At 43.1% G+C, this 22,910-nt stretch overlaps 1 long non-coding RNA gene across 1 annotated transcript; it reads right to left on the bottom strand.

Moving 5' to 3' along the window:
• Window positions 1-19,454: 19,454 nt before the first annotated feature.
• On the bottom strand, window positions 19,455-21,961 carry LOC125507054. The gene is made up of 3 exons (XR_007282833.1): window positions 21,762-21,961; window positions 20,810-21,631; window positions 19,455-19,899 (listed from the first exon to the last, which is right to left on the bottom strand). It is a non-coding gene; the product is annotated as an uncharacterized LOC125507054 (long non-coding RNA).
• Between the last annotated feature and the right edge of the window lie 949 nt (window positions 21,962-22,910).

Consider the following 22,910-nt stretch of genomic DNA (forward strand, 5'->3'; position numbering starts at 1 on the left):
TCTAGTGCATCCATTGCATGGCAATCCCTACTCACTCACATTGATATCTATTGATGGGCATCTCCATAGCCCGTTGATACGCCTAGTTGATGTGAGACTATCTTCTCCTTTTTGTCTTCTCCACAACCACCATTCTATTCCACCTATAGTGCTATATCCATGGCTCACGCTCATGTATTACATGAAGATTGAAAAAGTTTTGAAAAAGTTAGAGTATGAAACAATTGCTTGGCTTGTCATCGGGGTTGTGCATGATTTAAATATTTTGTGTGGTGAAGATAGAGCATAGCCAGACTATATCATTTTGTAGGGATAACTTTCTTTGGCCATGTTATTTTGAGAAGACATAATTGCTTTATTAGTATGCTTGAAGTATTATTATTTTTTATGTCAATATAAACTTTTGTCTTGAATCTTTCTAATCTGAATATTCATACCACAATTAAGAAGATTTGCATTGAAATTATGCCAAGTAGCACTCCGCATCAAAAATTCTCTTTTTATCATTTACCTACTCGAGGACGAGCAGGAATTAAGCTTGGGGATGCCTGATACGTCTCCAACGTATCTATAATTGTTGATTGCTCCATGCTATATTATCTACTGTTTTGGACTATATTGGGCTTTATTTTCCAATTTTATATTATTTTTGGGACTAACCTATTAACCGGAGGCCCAGCCCAGAATTGCTGTTTTTTCCTATTTCAGTGTTTTGAAGAAACGGAATATCAAACGGAGTCCAAACGGAATAAAATCTTCGGGAACGTGATTTTCTCACCGAACGTGATCCAGGAGACTTGGACCCTGCTCCAAGGAACAAAAGAGGCGGTCACGAGGTTGGGGGCGCCCCCCCTTAGGGCGCGCCCCCTGCCTCGTGGGCCCCTCGGTGGTCCTCCGGCGTACTTCTTCCTCCTATATATACACATGTACCCCCAAATGATCAGAGGAGGAGCCAAAAACCTAATTCCACCGCCGCAACTTTCTGTATCCATGAGATCCCATCTTGGGGCCTATTCCGGAGCTCCGCCGGAAGAGGGCCGTCATCACGGAGGGCTTCTACATCATCCTAGCCTCTCCGATGAAGTGTGAGTAGTTTACCTCAGACCTTCGGGTCCATAGTTAGTAGCTAGATGGCTTCTTCTCTCTCTTTGAATCTCAATACAAAGTTCTCCCCCTCTCTTGTGGAGATCTATTCGATGTAATCTTCTTTTTGCGGTGTGTTTGTTGAGACAGATGAATTGTGGGTTTATGATCAAGTCTATCTATGAATAATATTTGAATCTTCTCTGAATTCTTTTATGTATGATTGGTTATCTTTGCAAGTCTCTTCGAATTATCCGTTTGGTTTGGCCAACTAGATTGGTAGTTCTTGCCATGGGAGAAGTGTTTAGCTTTGGGTTCGATCTTGCGGTGTCCTTACCCAGTGACAGAAGGGGCAGCAAGGCACGTATTGCATCGTTGCCATCGAGGATAACAAGATGGGATTTATTTCATATTGCATGAATTTATCTCTCTACATCATGTCATCTTGCTTAAGGCGTTACTCTGTTTTTAACTTAATACTCTAGATGCATGCTCGATAGCGGCCGATGAGTGGAGTAATAGTAGTAGATGCAGAATCGTTTCGATCTACTTGTCACGGATGTGATGCCTATATACATAATCATGACTAGATATTCTCATAACTATGCTCAATTCTGTCAATTGCTCAACATTAATTTGTTCACCCACCGTAGAATACTTATGCTCTTGAGAGAAGCCACTAGTGAAACCTATGGCCCCCGAGTCTATTCTCATCATATCAATCTCCATCACTTTAATCTTGCTTTGCCTTTACTTTTTACTTTGCATCTTTATACCAAAAATACCAAAAATATTATATCTATCAGATCTCACTCTCGTAAGTGACCGTGAAGGGATTGACAACCCCTAATCGCGTTGGTTGCGAGTAGCTATCGTTTTGTGCAGGTACGAGGGACTTGAGCGTGGCCTCCTACTGGATTGATACCTTGGTCCTCAAAAACTGAGGGAAATACTTACGCTACTCTGTTGCATCATCCCTTCCTATTCGGGGAAAACCAACGCAAGCTCAAGACGTAGCACTTCTCCACCACGACAAGAGAATGACAACGTCAACAATGAAGAAGGTCAAGAAGAAGATCAAGATGAAGAGGATGTTCCACCCCGAGCCAAGCCAAAGCTTCCATGAGTTCGAGCAAGAATCGCTAAAGATCATACCATCAAGCAAATCTACAATGATATCCAAACCGGGAGAATCACTCACTCTAAAACTCGTTTGGCTAACTTTTGTGAACATTACTCATTCATCTCTAGCATTGAACCTATGAAGGTTGAAGAAGCATTGGAAGATCCGGATTGGATTAACGCTATGCATGAAGAGCTACACAACTTTGAGAGAAATCAAGTGTGGACATTGGTCGAGAAGCCCGACAACAACCACAACATCATTTGTACCAAATGGGTGTTTCGCAACAAGCAAGATGAAGATGGTCAAGCGTCCGCAACAAAGCTCGCCTAGTCGCCCAAGGCTACACTCAAGTCGAAGGTATGGACTATGGTGAGACATATGCCCCCGTTGCTAGACTTGAGTTCATTTGCATCTTACTTGCTTATGCTAATCACCATGATATCACCTTGTACCAAATGGACATTAAAAGTGCTTTTTCTAAATGGTGAAATTGAGGAGGAAGTTTATGTTAAGCAACCTCCCGGCTTTGGCAATCCTAAGAAACCTAGTCATGTTTACAAACTTCACAAAGCCCTTTATGGTCTTAAACAAGCCCCTAGAGCGTGGTATAAATGCTTGACCAAGTTTCTCATTGAAAAAGGCTTTGAAATTGGTAAAATTGATTCTACTCTTTTTACTAAAAGGGTTAATGGAGAACTATTTGTGTGCCAAATTTATGTTGATGATATTATATTTGGTTCAACTAACCCTTATTTTAGTGAGGAGTTTGGAAAGCTAATGTCGGAGAAGTTTGAGATGTCTATGATGAGTGAACTCAAATTCTTTCTTGGTTTGCAAATCAAGCAAACTAAGGAAGGTACCTTTGTCTTTGAAACAAAGTACACCAAGGACTTATTCAAGAAGTTCAATATGCAAGAATGCAAAGGTATGTCTACACCCATGCCTACTAGTAGACATCTTGATTTGACCAAAGATGGTGAACCGGTTGATCAAAAAGTTTACCGCTCTATGATTGGTTCATTGTTATATCTATGTGCCTCTCGTCCTGATATTATGCTAAGTGTGTGCATGTGTGAACGATATCAAGCGGACCCTAAAGAGTGTCATCTTAAGGCTGTGAAAAGGATAGTGAGATACTTAATACACACACCAAATTTTGGCATTTGGTATCCTAAGAGGTCTTCTTTCGATCTTGTTGGTTACTCCGATTCGGACTATGCCAGAGACAAGGTTGATAGAAAGTCTACTTCGGGTACTTGTCAATTTCTTGGTAGATCTCTTGTGTCTTGGTCCTCCAAGAAACAAAACTCAGTATCCTTATCCACCGCCGAAGCAGAATACATTGCTGCTGGATCATGTTGAGCTCAATTACTTTGGATGACCCAAACTCTTAAAGATTATGGGATATATGTGAAACATGTTCCATTGCTTTGTGACAATGAAAGTGCTATTAAGATTGCTCACAATCCCGTGCAACATTCTCGAACTAAGCATATTGAAGTTCGTCATCATTTCATTCGAGATCATGTTGCCAAAGGGGACATTGATCTTAAGCATGTTCGCACCGATAAGCAATTAGCAGATATATTTACCAAACCGCTTGATGAGAAAGTCTTTTGCCGCTTGAGAGGTGAATTGAACATCATTGATGCTTCAAACTTGGAGTAGGAACTCCATTTGCATACATGCAAGGCATGAGCCTTTGACTAATCCTTGATATTTCTTTCATGATGCTATCTATATGTCTTGGATATTTTTGCACCCTTGCATGCTATCTAACCCTTGTAGATACTTCGGTGAATCTAAATCCATGATATTGCAACTCACTCACATCTTGAGCAATCTCTACATCATCAAGTCTCTACATAATGGTGGTTGAAGACAAGGAAGCACAAAACTCTTCAAACATATCCTTTGACACATTCTACATTAAGATTTATAATTGTCATTTTGGATACACAAGTGCTCTTCCTTGCAAAGCTAACCCATGTAGGAAGATGAACTCAAAATTCCAAGGTGGTGCTCCCAACACTTGATGAGCTACATCAACCTTGAGAAACCCACACAAGTTCAACTACATGATCAAGATCAACACCACCACCCAAGATATGTTATTCCATCTTAGAGAAGCTTTACTCCAAGTCATTAGTTAAAGCAACTCAACAAGATGTGAATATATCAAGATGCTTAAACGAAAAATGGTAACCCCATTTTTGAGCTTAAACGATGAGTATCACCAAAGATCAAGTGACCTCACTTGACTCCTAAGTCAATATACTCTAACATAGGTGACTTTGTCACCGCCCAATTCTAGATGAAGTTCTCTTGTGTTTCCTCTTGCATTAGTCTCATGCATATGTGTATTCCCCCTTTTTTTTTAAACTTCATCTAGATCTTTTTATTTTTCTTTCTTATTATTCTGCATTTTCTGCATCCAATTCATCGCAAATCTTTCAGCAAATTCCTTGCAAATCCTTGTGAGATCTTAAGTGCCTAGTGAGCTGAGGAGAGAAGTGTTTTCTATGTGATGGACTCGATCACACCGGTTTGTTTCCTTCGGCCCAACCGAATTCGCTCGGTGCCACCGAAGCACACAACTTGGTTCTACCGATTTCACTATAGGAAAGACAACTTGCCACTTATTCCTGCATTCATTTTTTGCTCCATCTCCACTCAATGACTCTTGTCCTCTACCAGCATCACATTCGACTTGCTTTGTGACTCAAGGACCAAACCCTTCTGCAATAAAACAAAAATCCAGAAGAGCCCTTCTTGGAAATTGATGTCAAGGGGGGAGAGAGATCACATCAAAGCTCTATGCTTAATCATTTCTATAGGGGGAGAGAACACTCAAGGGGAAGATAGTAAGAAAGCCCAGATGCTTGGTGTTCAAGAGGAGAGAAGTTACATGCCTTTAAGAGAGGAAAGACATGTTCATATTTGATTGCTTGCATTAGCTCTGTTGTCTTTTTCTTTTGCTCTGATTTTCTGTTCCCTATCTTCTCCCAATATCCCATTCAAGATTCAGGGGGAGAAAGACATCTAAGGGGAGGAAATCTCTGATTCTGTTGCACATCTTTACCTTTGGGGACATGTCTATATCCAATAGAGTACTCAGTACTCACACTCTACATGTCATCCCAGTCTTGGTACCTTTGTGGTTCTTTTGTTTGCTCTGGCTAGTAGATGTATCTATGTTATCTAACCTTGTTTACTCAGGTCCATTCCCTTCTAAGCCAACTCAACACCACAAGGTAAGTATATGCATCACAGTCATGTGCATGAGGATTTCCTGCTGATGTACATATTGTTTGCAAGAAGGACTCATGAGCATGGAGGCACATTTCCTATATTTACATCTTTCACTCTGATGCATATAGCCAAGATACATGTAACACATGGCTTACTCTGTCATGCTTATGCATTCACATGCCCCTATGTTTCATATTTATATGATTGCATACATATAGGGGGAGCCTTTGCATGTTACATGTCTTTCCAAGGCTTTACTTGTTGTTCTCTATATCTTTATCTAAAGCTTTGATGTATGTTGTCATCAATTACCAAAAATGGGAAGATTGAAGGCACAAGTGCTCCCTAGGTGATTTTGGTAATTAATGTCAACATATCTCTTGTTGGACTAATGTTTCTACCTAGTATGTTTCAGACAAGTTCAACAATGGAGTGGCATGGACTAGAGGATGTGGAACCCCTTCAATATGCTAAGGACAAAGGATTGGCTCAAGCTCAAAGCTCAGGACTCTATATTTTCTATTTTAGTGATCCAAGATCATATTGAGTCCATAGGAAAGCCAATATTATTAAGAAGGGATGAGGTGTTGCTTAATGGCTTGCTTGCTCAAAGTGCTTAGTGATATGCTCCAAAGCCCTCAACCACTTTCTCACTTCCAAATTTGTCCCAAACCAAAAGTCAAACTCGGCCCCACCGATTCTTTCTATCCGGAGCCACCGAGTTCAGTTGACATAGCCACTGCCAGAAACCCTAATCAGTTCGGTCTCACCGATGGGATCTCAGTCTCACCGACATGGACTTGCAAACTCTCTGTTACCTATTGCAATATTTTCGGTCCCACCGAGATATGCAATCGGCCCCACTGAGTTTGCTTGGCCAACTCTCTGTTTCGCTTATTACCCAAATCGGTCCCACCGAGTTTGAGTAATCGGTCAAACCGAGTTTTGGATTTACCCTAACCCTAGCACATCGGTCCCACCGAAACACCTAACGGTCACATTATGAATCAAATCGGTCTGACCGAGTTCTCTGAATCAGTCCCACCGAGTTTGGTGATTTGTGTGTAACGGTTAGTTTTTGTGTGGAGGCTATAAATACCCTCCACCCACTCTTCATTCGTGGAGAGAGCCATCAGAACATGCCTACACTTCCAATACATATTTTCTGAGAGAGAACCACCTACAATTGTGTTGAGGTCAAGATATTCCATTCCAACCACATAAATCTTGATCTCTAGCCTTCCCCAAGTTGCTTTCCACTCAAATCTTCTTTCTACCAAATCCAATCCTATGAGAGAGAGTTGAGTGTTGGGGAGACTATCATTTGAAGCACAAGAGAAAGGAGTTCATCATCAACACACCATTTGTTACTTCTTGGAGAGTGGTGTCTCCTAGATTGGCTAGGTGTCACTTGGGAGCCTCCGACAAGATTGTGGAGTTGAACCAAGGAGTTTGTAAGGGCAAGGAGATCGCCTACTTCGTGAAGATCTACCCTAGTGAGGCAAGTCCTTCATGGGCGACGGCCATGGTGGGATAGGCAAGGTTGCTTCTTCGTGGACCCTTCGTGGGTGGAGCCCTCCGTGGACTCGCGCAACCGTTACCCTTCGTGGGTTGAAGTCTCCATCAACGTGGATATACGATAACACCACCTATCGAACCACGGATAAAAAATCACCGTGTCTCCAAATTGCGTTTGCACACTCCAATCCCTTCTCTTTACATTCTTGCAACTTGCATGCTTTACTTTCCGCTGCTCATATACTCTTTGTATGCTTGCATGCTTGCTTGATATGTATTGTGAATGTTTAAACTTGTGCTAATACTCCACATGTGCCTAAAGAATTAAAAACTGCAACTTTTCTTGAGTAGAGTCTATCCCCCCCTCTAGACACCTCTTCTCGATCCTTTCAGCAAGGTAGTATTTATTGGCGGATGGAATCTAGATCGACGGGGACAGTACACACGCCGGTCGCCGGAATTTACAAGTACTGTAGTTTGAATTACACACGATTCCCGCAGCAAAATCCGTGTGTGAACATTAGCCAAAATTCGTGTGTGAACATAATAGCTGACGGCTTCCAATGCAGAACCGTGTCTGATTAATGATCCTGCCACTCATGTACCAAACCTCGAGCCGTGAGATAGAGTGCCAATCATGTGGGGGCCGGTTGTCTTGCCAGATCTTTACATTTTCTTTTTTGAACACCAGATATTTACATTGTATTATGATTTTTTTAACTCGCACACAAGTACACAAAAATATGATTTTTCCAACCGTTATGGTTAGGCGTTGCATGTAGATGCAGTTCAAATTTGAATTATGGTATTAAATGGTTATAAAATCACTAAAATGTCTCTAAAAGGTCAAATGACCCCTGAAATTTTCTAAATTTTCACATGACAGTTGTATTAGTGCATGTTAAACATGGAAAAAATTTGAAGGCTGTAAGAGGAAGCTATCTCCCATTCATCATCAAACATGCATTATTCCCTCTCGGAACCACGAACCTTCTAGTCAGTTGCTCTGGTTTGTGAGGGGTGTGTGTCCAAAGTTTCGTCAAACAGGCCAATTTTTTTACCACATCATCTTGGTGGCATGACATTAAATCAAGCAAGGTTTCATGTTTTTCTGATCATTTTTTATTTTTTTGGAATTAAAATGCCAGGGCACTCCATGCATGTGTTCCCATGCCTTGAGACCAATATGTTTGAAAATTCCTTCTAATTTACTGCACATGGAATTAACTCGCACACAAGTACACAAAAATATGATTTTCAAACCGTTATGGCTAGGCGTTGCATGTAGATGTAGTTCAAATTTGAATTACGGTCATTAAATGGCTAGAAAATCACTTAAATGTCTTTAAAAGGTCAAATGACCCCTGAAATTTTCAAAATTTTCACATGGCAGTTGTATTAGTGCACGTTAGACATAGAAAAAAATTGAAGGCCATAGGAGGAAGTTATCTCCCGTTCGTCATCAAATATGCATTGTTCCCTCTCAGAACCACGAACCTTCTAGTGAGTTGCTCCAGTTTGTGAGGGGTGTGTGTCCAAACTTTCATCAAATAGGCCAATTTTTTTACCACATCATCTTGGTGGCATGACATTAAATCAACCAAGGTTTCATGTTTTTTTGATCATTTTTTTAATTTTTTGGAATTAAAATGCCATGTCACTACATGCATACGTATGCATGTGTCCATGTCGTGAGACCAATATGTTTGAAAATTCCTTCTAATTTACTGCACATGGAATTAACTTGCACACAAGTACACATATATGATTTTTCAAACCGTTTTGGTTAGGCGTTGCATGTAGATGTAGTTCAAATTTCAATTACGGTCATTAAATGACTAGAAAATCACTTAAATGTCTTTAAAAGGTCAAATGACTCCTAGAATTTTCAAAAAATTCACATTACAGTTGTAGTAGTGCACGTTAGACATAGAAAAAAATTGAAGGCCGTAAAAGGAAGCTATCTCCCATTCGTCATCAAACATGCATTGTTCCCTCTCGGAACCACAAGCCTTCTAGTGAGTTGCTCCGGTTTGTGAGGGGTGTCTGTCCAAACTTTCGTCAAACATGCCAACTTCTTTACCACATCATGTTGGTGGCATGACATTACATCAACCAAGGTTTCATGTTTTTCTGATCACTTTTTTATTTTTTTTGAATTAAAATGCCATGTCACTCCATGCATACGTATGCATGTTCCATGTCGTGAGACCAATATGTTTGAAAATTCCTTCTAATTTACTGCACATGGAATTAACTTGCACACAAGTACACAGATATGATTTTTCAAACCGTTTTGGTTAGGCGTTGCATGTAGATGTAGTTCAAATTTGAATTACGGTCATTAAGTGGCTAGAAAATCACTTAAATGTCTTCAAAAGGTCAAATGATCCCTAGAATTTTCAAAAATTTCACATTACAGTTGTAGTAGTGCATGTTAGACGTAGAAAAAAATTGAAGGCCGTAAGAGGAAGCTATCTCCCGTTCGTCATCAAACATGCATTTTTCCCTCTCAGAACCACGAGCCTTGTAGTGAGTTGCTCTGGTTTGTGAGGGGTGTGTGTCCAAACTTTTGTCAAACATGCCAACTTCTTTACCACATCATCTTGGTGGCATGACATTACATCACCCAAGGTTTCATGTTTTTTTGATCATTTTTTAATTTTTGGAATTAAAATGCCATGTCACTCCATGCATACGTATGCATGTGTCCATGTCGTGAGACCAATATGTTTGAAAATTCCTTCTAATTTACTGCACATGGAATTAACTCACACACAAGTACACAGATATGAATTTTTGAACCGTTTTGGTTAGGTGTTGCATGTAGATGTAGTTCAAATTTGAATTATGGTCATTAAATGGCTAGACATTCACTTAAATGTCTTTAAAAAGTCAAATGACCCCTAGAATTTTCAAAATTTTCACATTACAGTTGTAGACGTAGGAAAAAAATTGAAGGCCGTAAGAAGAAGCTATCTCACATTCATCATCAAACATGAATTGTTCCCTCTTAGATCCACAAGCCTTCTAGTGAGTTGCTCCGGTTTGTGAGGGGTGTGTGTCCGAACTTTCGTCAAACATGCCAAATTTTTTTCCACATCATCTTGGTGGCATGACATTACATCAGCCAAGGTTTCATATTTTTAGATCATTTTTTTAATTTTTTGGAATTAAAATGCCATGTCACTCCATGCTTAATTGTGTCATAGCCTTTAGACCAATATGTTTGAAAATTCCTTCCAAATTACTGCACATGGAATTAAATCGCACACAAGTACACAAAATATGAGTTTTCAAACCGTTATGGTTAGCTGTTGCATGTACATGTAGTTCAAATTTCAATTACGGTCATTAAATGGCTAGAAAATCACTTAATTGTCTTAAAAGGTCAAATGACTCTTGAAACTTTCCAAAATTTGACATGACAGTTGTATTAGTACTACAAAATTTCTCGTACATTTAAAACACCATCCGTTGCCACTGTACTCCAAATTCGTCTTTCACAGCTAATAAAAAATATCTACAACATCACACACAATTGTTTTCTAGGAACCGTTTGCGATGAAAATATCTGGGTCTATTTAAGTCTCCCTCCTTAAGCTTCGCCGGCTCGTCTGCTCCAGTGCCGGCAACCCCCGAATTCACGAATCCCGACCCCCATTCCCGCACCCCCTTCTTGCAAAGATGACGTCGTGGAAACTCTTCATGAAGGCCCGTACAATGGCCGTGTCCCCCCCCCCCCGAGTGCCGCCGCCTATGCCGATAGTGCCACTGCATCCGCATTGAGCGCGGCCGCTTCCGTCGAGAGGGCGTCTATGGCAGCCGACAGGGCAGATACAGTAGCCGATACGACTGCAGCTACTGCTGCGACGGCGGCTGCAAACGCCGAGAGCGCTCGAGCTGCCGTTCGTGCCGCCGATGTCGCCCTGGCCTGGGTCGAGGCCATCCATGCCAAGTTCGAGGATGCACACACCAAGATATTCCAGGCCACCTCGGACTCCAGCATGCAACCCACATTTGAAAAGGCGGCGGTGGTCATGGAGCACCTGCTTCCTCATGAGGTCGTCGAGCGAGAGCTGGAGATGCAGGAGGCGGTGAAAATCGAGGAGCGTCGAGAGGAGGAGTTGCGCGTGGCCGAGGTCGAGGTAGAGAAGAGTCTGTCCATCGAGGAATCGGCGGTGGAGTACCAACGCAAGCTCTGGCGCAACCACTACTATGAGTACTACAACCTTGAGGGCGGCGCCGAGGACGAGGACGAGGACGCGGTCGACTTCAGCAGGGGGGCGTGGAGTCCACCAACGGCAGCATGTCGCCAGGACAAGTCATCGACGTCTCATCTCACACCGGTGTTGCATAGACCGGCGCGGCGGCTGATTTGTTAAAATTATGCGTACTTAGGCTTTGTTTTTAATTTTGGTCTTTTGTTAGAGCAATGTTTAGGTCAATTGGCTTTGTTTAATTACTAAAATTGCTCGATTCAGTAAGTGTGGTTTGTCTGCTGTACGCTCTTTTGTGTGCCCAAATTAGCAAGCGATGTTAAATTATGCAATGACGTACACGGGGAAATTTTCACCAAAATTTGAATTATCAAACTCATCCCATGCGCGTAAAGCAGAAGAATTGTTTGCGATGCACACAATCGTTCAAAGTGAAAGGTCTAGCGGCACCTCCACATTTCCAAAATTTTGGCCTACCGCCAAAATTTCTACCCCGCCCCCTTCCCCATCCCATTTTCTATCCGACCACAAGTCACATTTCCCCTGTTTCCTCCTTCCTTCCTTCCTTCCTTCCTTCCTAAGCTATAGCCGCTTCCTCGCTCTCGCTGTCTCGCATCCTACCGCTGGGGTCGCCATGGTCTTCTGCAAAGACCTCTCTAGCGGTTCCTCCTTCGACGATGACTCCTTCACCACCCGGGTATGACTCTCTTCTCTCTCTCAGGCTATGACCTCGAATGAACGATTTTTACCCGATGGTCGATTTGAGTCATTTCTTCCTCTTGCAGCTCCCTAGGACCATGTGTGGCAATGAATGGAACGGGGTGGCTGAAGATCTACCTGCTCGTTATCACCATCAATCTCCATGCGTGAAGCTAGTTGCGTTTGATTCTGTGGACAGTGGGAGGAAGTTTCTGACATGTGCAAAGAAGGTTAGACCCTCTTTCATTGTTACAAATCATTTGTTAGATGTGATTCAGACACTGTCACGGTCCCAACCCATTCATACCACACCTTCGACCAAACGCATCCTAAGACAGTGTCACAGTTTGTACCTAGTATCTTAAATTGTTGCCATCTCATCAGCGTTGCCATTAGAAAATTATTTGGCACTACTTCAGCAGTTTGTACAGCCAACTTTGGTCCACACATCCGAGCAGCCAAGCAGTAAAATACTAAATCTTTATGGCACGAAGGAACTGGGCATCGGAGCAACTACGTGCTCCGGAGTCCGGGTCCCTGCTTTTTTTCTGCTGCATCGGCTCGCCAGTGCAGGGCACCGGTGCGAGATGTAGCAATAGTTGTCTTTACCCTAGTTTTGGCATACATAGTGGACGGCCTTAGTGCTATTAGTTCTATGTTACTAAAATTGTGCATGTACACACCTATTAGTATCAATTTGCTGTCATCCAAACACTGTCGCTATGTTGTTGTAGTTATATTTACCTTCCTCATAATTGTTCAATTTGTTATTTATTGTACATGAGTAAGAACTTGTAGCATCGTTGTAGTTAATTATAGCTTCTGATATTCCAGAATTTGGTTGTTGTCTCAGTACCAATTATTTCATTTGCACATTGATCCTTTTGAGAAGATATGCCATAATTAACATGTTTTTCAGTTTTTCAAAATAAGCATTGGTGATTTTCTATGTTGCTATAAACCCGTTTCCCCTACAGTTGTTACTGATCTAGTTTTAAATATTATAAGATGTGCCTAGCGAAGCTCTAGATCATGTATGAGGAAGAGAACAGATGTAGGCTTAGAGAAACTGTTGTCAACGCTGAAGAATATTTGAAGATGCGGGATAAAAAGTTGAAGGTGGAGAATGAGCTCAGATTTTTTTAAATCAGACTTTGCTAAGATGGTATTGGCGAAGGAGGAGGCACTTTCCCAGTTGGCCTGTGGAAAACAAGTTCTTATTGAACTGAAAGCAGATGTGGATAAGACGAGCCTGGATGATCTCGATTAGGGAAATGAATATATTGTTCGTATGAAGTTGAACTAGCTATATGTTGTACCGTGTTGTTTTCATGTAGCTACCGAACTGTGATGTTATAATATATTTATGTGCCTGATATGAAATTGGCAAACAGTTGTTCGATGTGAAATGTGAATTTACGTAATACTGGAATTATTAGTTGTAAACTAATAAACCTGCTAAATATGTCACGGACCTTTGCAAACGGTTCTAGCAGTAAAAGCGCTTGCGATGGATAGCCCAATGCCACACAATTTTCTTCATCAAATCGTGTGTGATATAGTTGATAAAAGCAAACAGTTAACCAAGGCAGACCGTGTGTGATAGTTACACATTTCACACACGAGCCTACAAATAAAACTATGTGGGATGTACGTACGAACGGAAACGTTTTTCCTGGATTGACTATGTGGGATGTACATAAGAACGGAAATGTATTCCTTGGATTGACTGTGTGTGATATACATACGAACGGAAATGTTTTTCTGGGATTCACCATGTGGGATGTACATACCTACGGAAATGATTTTATTGGATTACCGTGTGGGATGTACATACCTACGAAAATGATTGGGTTTCGATGCCTCGCCCGATCGCACACGGCCCCAGCCTGTGTCCCAGGAGGATCTATCCCCAACGATTTTTGGGTCGTGTGGGAAGGACCCCCCACATGCCATCGTGGAAAGGGGTTAAAAACCGTTTGCTTAGGACCGACGCGCACCAGTGAGAGCTTGGGAATTGTCCTATCCATCCCTTGCATATTATAGTTCATCACGAAGCTTTTGTAGCTTTGTGACAGCGATTGAAGAACTATGTCAATGGCACTATCATCAGGAAGATTAACTCCCAGTTGAGTCAAGTGATTGTGGTACCCAGACATTTTGAGTATATGTTCACTGACAGAACTATTCTCCTCCATCTTGCAGCTGTAGAACTTATTAGAGACTTCATATCTCTCAATCTAGGCATTTGCTTGAAATATTATCTTCAACTCCTGGAACATCCCGTATGCTCCATGACGTTCAAAACGTCGTTGAAGTCCCGATTATAAGCCGTAAAGCATGCACACTGAACTATAGAGTAGTCATCATCTTTGCTTTGCCAGATGTTCATAACATCTGAAGTTGCTCCTGCAGCGGGTTTTGCACCTAGCGGTGCTTCCATGACGTAATTTTTTTGTGCAGCAATGAGGATAATCCCCAAGTTACGGACCCAGTCCGTGTAATTGCTACCATCATCTTTCAACTTAGCTTTCTCTAGGAACGCACTAAATTCAAAGGAATTGTAGCACGGGCCATTGATCTACAATAACATAGACATGCAAAATACTATCGGGTACTAAGTTCATGATAAATTAAAGTTCAATTAATCATATTACTTAATAACTCCCACTTAGATAGACATCCCTCTAGTCATCTAAATGATCACGTGATCCATATCAACTAAACCATGTCCGATCATCACGTGAGATGGTGAAGTTTTCAATGGCGAACACCACTATGTTGATCATATCTACTAATTCACGCTCGACCTTTCGGTCTGAGTGTTCTGAGACCATATCTGCATACGCTAGGCTCGTCAAGTTTAACCTGAGTATTCTGCTTGTGCAAAACTGGCTTGCACCTGTTGTATGTGAACGTAGAGCTTATCACACCCGATCATCACGTGGTGTCTCGGCACGACGAACTGTAGCAACGGTGCATACTCAGGGAGAACACTTATACCTTGAAATTTAGTGAGATATCATCTTATAATGCTACCGCTATAATAAGAAAAATAAGATGCATAAAGGATAAACATCACATGCAATCAAAATAAGTGATATGATATGGCCATCATCATCTTGTGCCTTTGATCTCCATCTCCAAAGCACCGTCATGATCACCATCGTCACCGACTTGACACCTTGATCTCCATCGTAGCATCGTTGTCGTCTCACCAACTATTGCTATCGCATAGCGATAAAGTAAAGCAATTATATGGCGCTTGCATCTTATGCAATAAGGAGACAACCATAAGGCTCCTGCCAGTTGCCGATAACTTTAACAAAACATGATCATCTCATACAACAATTTATATCTCATCACATCTTGACCATATCACATCACAACCCGCCCTGCAAAAACAAGTTAGACGTCCTCTACTTTGTTGTTGCAAGTTTTACGTGGCTGCTATGGGTTTCTAGCAAGAACCATTCTTACCTACGCATCAAAACCACAACGATTTTTCGTCAAGTCTGTTGTTTTAACCTTCAACAAGGACCGACCGAAGTCAAACTCGATTCAACTAAAGTTGGAGAAACAGACACCCGCTAGCCACATGTGTGTGAAGCACGTCGGTAGAACTAGTCTCATGAATGCAGTCATGTAATGTCGGTCCGGGCTGCTTCATCCAACAATACCATCAAATCAAAGTAAGACATTGCTGGTAAGCAGTATGACTATTATCGCCCACAACTCTTTGTGTTCTACTCGTTCATATAACATCTACGCATAGACCTGGCTTGGATGCCACTGTTGGGGAACGCAGTATTTCAAAAAAATTCCTACGATCATGCAAGATCTATCTAGGAGATGCATAGCAACGAGAGGGGAAAGTGTGTCCACGTACCCTTGTAGACCGAAAGCGGAAGCGTTTAGTAACGCGGTTGATGTAGTTGAACGTCTTCGCGATCCAACCGATCCTAGCACCGAACGTGCGGCACCTCCGCGTTCAGCACACGTTCAGCTCGATGACGTCCCTTGATCTCTTGATCTAGTTGAGGACGAGGGAGAGTTCCTCAACACGACGGCGTGGCTACGGTGATGATGAAGTTACCGGCGTAGGGCTTCACCTAAGCACTACGACGATATGACCGAGGTGTGTAACTGTGGAGGGGGGCACCGCACACGGCTAAGAGAAGACTTGTTGTGTCTTTGGGGTGCCCCCCTCCCATGTATATAAAGGGGGGAGGAGAGGTGGCCGGCCCAAGGGGGGCGCACGCCATGGGGAGTCCAACTAGGATTCCCAATCCTAATTGGAGTCCCCTTCCTTTCCAAGAGAGGGGGAGAGAGGGAAGGAGGAGAGGGGACAAGGAAAGAGGGGGCGCAGTGCAATTCGGACTGGCCATGGGGGGGGCTCCCTTGTGGCCCTTCTCTCCTTTCCACTAAGACCCATGAACTTCCGGGGGGGTTCCGGTAACCCCCGGTACTCCAAAACTTATCCAAAATGACCCGAACCATACCGGTGTCTGAATGTTACCTTCCAATATATGAATCTTTACCTCTCAACCATTTCGAGACTCCTTGTCATGTCCGTGGTCTCATCCGGGACTCCGAACAATCTTGGGTCATGAAATCACATAACTCATAATACAAATCGTCATCGAACGTTAAGCGTGAGGACCCTACGGGTTCGAGAAATATGTAGACATGAGCGAGACACATCTCCGGTCAATAACCAATAGCAGAACCTGGATGCTCATATTGGCTACTACATATTCTACGAAGATCTTTATCGATCAAAACCGCATAACAACATATGTTGTTCCCTTTGTCATCGATATGTTACTTGCCCGAGATTCGATCGTCAGTATCATCATACTAGTTCAATCTCGTTACCGGCAAGTCTTTTTACTCGTTCCGTAATGCATCATCCCGTGTCTAACTCATTAGACACATTGCTTGAAAGGCTCATAGTGATGTGCATTACCGAGAGGGCCCAGAGATACCTCTCCGATACATGGAGTGACAAATCCTAATCTCGATCTATGCCAACTCAATAAACACCATCCGAGACACCGGTAGAGCATCTTTATAATCATCCAGTTACATTGTGACGTTTGATAGCACACAAGGTGTTCCTCCGGTATTCGGGAGTTGCATAATCTCATAGTCAGAGGAACATGTATAAGTCATGAAGAAAGCAATAGCAATAAAATGAAACGATCAATACGCTAAGCTAACAGATGGGTCTTGTCCATTACATCATTTTATAATGATGTGATCCTATTCATCAAATGACAACACATGTCTATGGTTAGAAAACATAACCATCTTTGATTACCGAGCTAGTCAAGTAGAGGCATACTAGGGACACTCTGTTTGTCTATGTATTCACACATGTACTAAGTTTCCGGTTAATACAATTCTAGCATGAATAATAAACATTTATCATGATATAAGGAAATATAAATAATAACTTTATTATTGCCTCTAGGGCATATTTCCTTCAGTTTCATGGTCCCCTGCTTGCCTAATTCTCACTCAGCATATATAAGTATTCATTGGACTTGCTGTGATGTGCTAGTATGTTGCAATGCAATCATGCTACCTCCCCTATGTCTGGTGCCTTGCTTCCTTCCGATGATGCTATAAAGTATCGCATTATTGTTGGTGGTTTTGCAGTACTTGACTATCACACGGCCGAACATCTCTTATGCGGTCAACCATGTGTGCCAATATCTTCATGCTCCTCGGACTTCACACTGGTCAGCTGTGAAGCGTATACCGCGTTACATCTCTCATAATGTCTCCTATTTTTTGCATCTTTGGTCTACCTCTTCGAGTGCTCCCTTGGCGTTCTTTGATGCAGATTGGGCTGGGAGCCTGGATGACCGACGATCAACGAGGGGCTATGCTATCTTCTTTGGTCGCAACTTGATCGCCTGGAGTGCGCGCAAGCAGGCCATAGTATCTCGGAGTAGCACTGCAACAGAGTACAAGATGGTTGCCAATGCCACAGCTGAGCTTATTTGGGTATAGTCTCTGTTGAGAGAGTTGGGAGTCTCTCAAGAGCAGCCACCGGTTCTTTGGTGTGATAATATTGGTGCGACGTATCATTCATCTAATCCAGTTTTTCATGCTCGTACCAAGCACATCGAGGTTGACTATTATTTTATAAGGGAACGTGTTGCACAGAAACTTCTTCATGTAAAGTTCACGAAGCCACTTCCACAACCGGAGTTTGAAAGTTGTTGGCACAATTTTAACTTACATCGTACTTCACGCCACAGTTAAGATTGAGCAAGGGTGTTAGATAATAGCTAGCTAATCACACCATAGTGGGCACAATTTATACATAGTTTATACATAGCCAGATAATAGCCAGCTTTGTTGCCATCAGGAAAGCCAGTAAAGCTATAGCCAGCTAATCACACCACAGTGACAGAACAGAAAAACTGTGATGTGACTAACTGGTTGTAGGCACAATTTATACATAGTTTCTATGTATACCCATGTATCTTGTATTTGTACACCACAGTGTAAGCTTATATATACTCTCTCCATTTCATAATATAGTGCTTCCTCTATCTCCGTGCTTCAATTTTGACCGTAATTTTAACTACCAAGACCGATTGCGGCGGGAGCAAAAGTTATATCAATGAATTCGTATTCGAAAGAAGTTTTTAATTATGTAACTTTTTCTCCCGCTGCAGTAGGTCTCGTTCGTTAAATTTATGGTCAAAGTTTGACCTCGGGAAGCGCGGGCGCTCTATATTTTGGAACGGAGAGAATATGAGGGTGTTTGGATACTCTCTAGTCATGTGACTAGTAGTAGTCAGACTAAAAGTTTTTAGTCAGGCCCTATTTGGAAGGTGACTACTACTAGTCAGTATTAAATGTTTCAGTATTAAAATTTTCTCTCTCCCTTCCATTTATCTCTCTTCTCTCCCTTGTGCCCGCAACAGGATGGGCCCGCCAATTAATTAGAGGAGAGACTTTAAGTCACTTTTAGTTGGGGGTGGGGTGACTAGGGACTACACTAGTTTTAGTCACCCATTAGTCAGGGGTGTTTGAAGGTTTACTGACTAAAAGTGACTACTACTAGTCTCTAGTCTCTAGTCACTAGTGATCCAAACACCCTCTATATGAGATAGTCACACCCATATTGGGTGTCGTGCAGTTTCCCAAACATATCTTTTACATCGGCCATGCCCTGTCCTGCGCAAAGTAGTTTCGTGAGTTTTATATGGGCTCTTCATGCTTCTCAAGCTCTTTCCGCTCAGCCAAGAAACATGCAGACTGGAACACACGGAATGCGTGGGGACTGGGCACAAGGCGTTATTCCACTCTGTCAGATTCGGCCGGCTTCGCGCTACGTTTCTTCGCTAAGAAATCGGGCGCCTTTTCTCGTGGGGCGGCGCGACAAATGGTACAAAGTAGACGAAAGTATGAACTGGGAGCACGGCACATAGTAGATTCGCAACCTGAAAGCTGGTCAGGGCGCATCAGCCTCCTGAACCTGCAAGGCCGCAACATTCTGATCTGGAACAACTCGGAAGAACGTGAAGAAAAGGTACAGTAAAAAGAAGATGCACTTCCAGGTATTCAACCTCCCCGAATCAATCAGAGCAGGAACGGAATTTGTTCTCTTTTTTTACAGCCACATAAGTATATCATATGCATTGCGCATCGACGCACGGGATCGATGCTTTTGTTGCCATCAGGAAAGCCAGTAAAGCTATAGCCAGCTAATCACACCACAGTGACAGAACAGAAAAATAGAAATGGTGGTGGAGAGGAGCCTTTTTTCTTTTCTTTTCTATGCCGAGTCATGATGTAATATTGGATTGATTAACACAACATATGGTGCGACCACAGTCACAGCAGACCGAGCAGAGACGAGCGCTTTGGCGTCGGCATGTGGCTAGCGGCAGACGATGCAGAGGACGACGGCGATGATGAGGATCAGGATGAGGAGCGGCAGGGATATGATGAGCACGAACTCCATCCGCCCCTTGCCTGCAGACAGAATAATCGAAAATTTAATCTTTCATTCTTGGTTTTTTACGTCGAGAAACAGAAAAGTGCTACTCTGAAGTCTCAGCTCTCAAGAGGGGTAGAAAGCAAAGCAATATCAAAATGCTATGCCATTGCCTTTTCAGTCTATCTCTCCCTGAAGGCCTGAACTGCTGTTCAACGGCCGCCTGTGGATCTAATGCTCCAACAGTGGGTCAGACCCTCTAATCGTGCAGAAAGATTCAAACGGGAATGAGTTACTCCCTCCGATCCAAAATAAACATCGTGGTTTTAGTTCAAATTTGAAAGAACTTGTAATTCATATTTCCTGAGCCGCACCAAATCTTGTAAGGATTGCTTGCAACTTGTCAAGCATCCGCCTCGATCTTGGCTTGTTCGAGGCTTGGATGCTCAGCAAAGGCAAAGCCAGCCCCTTAATTATTACCAAAGGTGGGGGGATGGGGATCTAATTCCCTTGAATGACCACATCAATTAGACAATTATCAGTGAAACGATGGATTCGATTCCTCGTTGGCGTGCCGTCCTTTCGCACGGGTCAAACCTGGCTAAATAAAGCTCTCTACAACAGAAGATTGTAGGTGATGTAGGTGGTGGACTATAGGTTCCTGATCCATTATAATTGGTGAAACTCCCTCGGATTTGACTGAATTAGAACAACTGCTAGTGCTACTCAATCCTAAGCAGCAGCTGGGTGGTCTAATTCGAGCTAAATAATTAGTACTTGTACTCGTTATTCAAAAGCTGCAGAGCAGTACCGACTGGATCACTCTTGGAGCCAGTCAACAGAGGGGTCACCCGTGCGTGAGTCCTGGAGCTCACTGAGGAATAAATCCAAAAACAAAAAACAAGATTTGACAGGGACAAGATGAGAATTAATTGTCTAGCACAGTACCTGCCCAATCGAGCTGCTGATCTTGCTGCTGCTCCTGGCCTCCTTCCTTGATCCGTCGGAGACGAGAGGCTTGGGAGGGAGGCGGAGGGGAGGAGCGGAGCAGTGGAGCTTGGCGGCGATGGGGCAAGTGGTGTTGGTGCCGGTGCGTGGGCTAAAATAATCGCTAATCAGGCAGAGAAGAGTGGAGTGGAGAAGAAAGGAAGAAAGTAGAAGCGGAAAAACGCGTGACGTGTGGCTCGCGAGTGTGAACCGAGGACCCCGGAGCCACGCCCGGGCCCAGGTGTCAGGGAGACGTCTGCGTCCGGTGGACGGTGCGCCACGTGCGTGCGTCTGGTTGGACGGACAACCAGGGGTGAGCGCAAACGAAAGACAGACGCGGCGATCACACTCTGCCGAAAGAAGCGTGGCCAATATCTGAAGAATTCTTCAGGAGCTTCCTTTTTTTGCGACAAAGTCAAGAGCTTACATTACACGGCAGTATGCACTGTACTGACACCCGCACACACACGAACAGACACATGGATCAATCAATACTCAATAGTACATTTCATGTCGAGAAGCTAGTAGGAGAAAAGGGGATAGCGATCACACCGAGCAAGAGCTGCAGACAAAATACACGATGACAGTATGAGACAGACGCAGCAACAACACTACTACTACGAGGCTACATGATACGCAACATCCGGCGAGGCGAGCTGGCTGGCTGGTTAACGGCAGACGATGCAAAGGATGATGGCGATGATCACCACCAGCGCCACGAGGGGCAGCGAGATTATCAGTACCATCTGCATCTTGCCGGCTGCTGGTGCTCTGACGCGCGACCTGCAAAACGAGGAGGGAAAGAAAACATCTCACTGACGAGTGACGAACATGTAGCCCCGAACTACTGTCAAAGATATAGTATATGAGCTCTGCCTGGTGGGTAAACAACCGTATATATCAGCGTACGTACCTGAAGGCTGAAGCTGTGGCTCCTCCTGCTGCTCTGCTCAAGATATCTCTCCCAGCTGATGGCGAGAAGCTTAAGCACGAGGATGAGGCAGGCAGAGCGAAGCAAACGGAGGGGGTTAAATGGAGGGATTATGGAAGGGAGGGGAGGGGAGGGGCGGGGAAAGCCAAGGAATCAATCCGGGAGAATGGTTTGCGCTGGAAGTATCGTCGGTTAAGTACCCCCCGTCCAAGGAGAATCAAGTAAGGCGACGCGTGCCACCAGCAGCTATTAAGCTTTCCGTCTTTTCATCATTCCCATGTCGGCAGGCATGCTTGTTTCAACCGGAAGCATCCAGGCATGCCATGCACGCCCGGCGTGATCCACCCGTCCAGTTGCTTTTTCCTTTAACTAGCAAAATAGCCCGCAACAGAAGAAAAAAAACTGTTGGATTATGGATGGGTATAGATCTATATAAGACATTAATTCCTGATTAATCTTGAGGCTCATGTATGAGATGGCAGGTGATGGGAAGTTTAGTCCCACCTTGCTAGTTGAGGAGAGCCGAGACCTCTTTATGAAGGAAAAACTTTGTTTTTGCCACTCTAGTTTTTGCCAACTTTGATTATGCAGCTCTAGAATTTGGCATCTCACTTTTGCCACTCTTAACTTTTGATAATATATCACTTTTGCCATTCCATGACAAAAATGATAATTTTTCATTTCACTTTTGCAACTCTTAGCTTTTGCCGCGGGTTGCGGGAATGAGCCGAGCCGTGCACGATGTGTCTTTGTTTTCTTCTTACCAGGTCGCACGAAATTGTTCCGTCCTGATGGGGAATGGCACACATGCTTCTGTTCATGGTGTTGGCATGGTAGATCTGAAGTCTACTTCGAGAAAGATCATGTAACAGATGAACGTGCAACATGTCCCCGCCATAAAGAAGAATCTCATTAGTGGCTTCCTTCTATGTAAAAAAGGGTTTAAGTTAGTATTTGAGTCTAACAAAGTAGTCGTATCTCGGTATGGACTATTTGTTGGAAAAGTATATGATTGTGGTGGTTTGTTTCGCCTTTCCCGAGAGGATTTCTGCAATAAAATCGTGAACCAAATTCATTCTGATGTGAACGAATCTAAGGTTTGGCATTCACGTCTTTGTCACATAAATTTCG

Source organism: Triticum urartu, chromosome 1 (genome assembly GCF_003073215.2).
Source record: "Triticum urartu cultivar G1812 chromosome 1, Tu2.1, whole genome shotgun sequence".
Taxonomy (NCBI): Eukaryota; Viridiplantae; Streptophyta; class Magnoliopsida; order Poales; family Poaceae; genus Triticum; species Triticum urartu.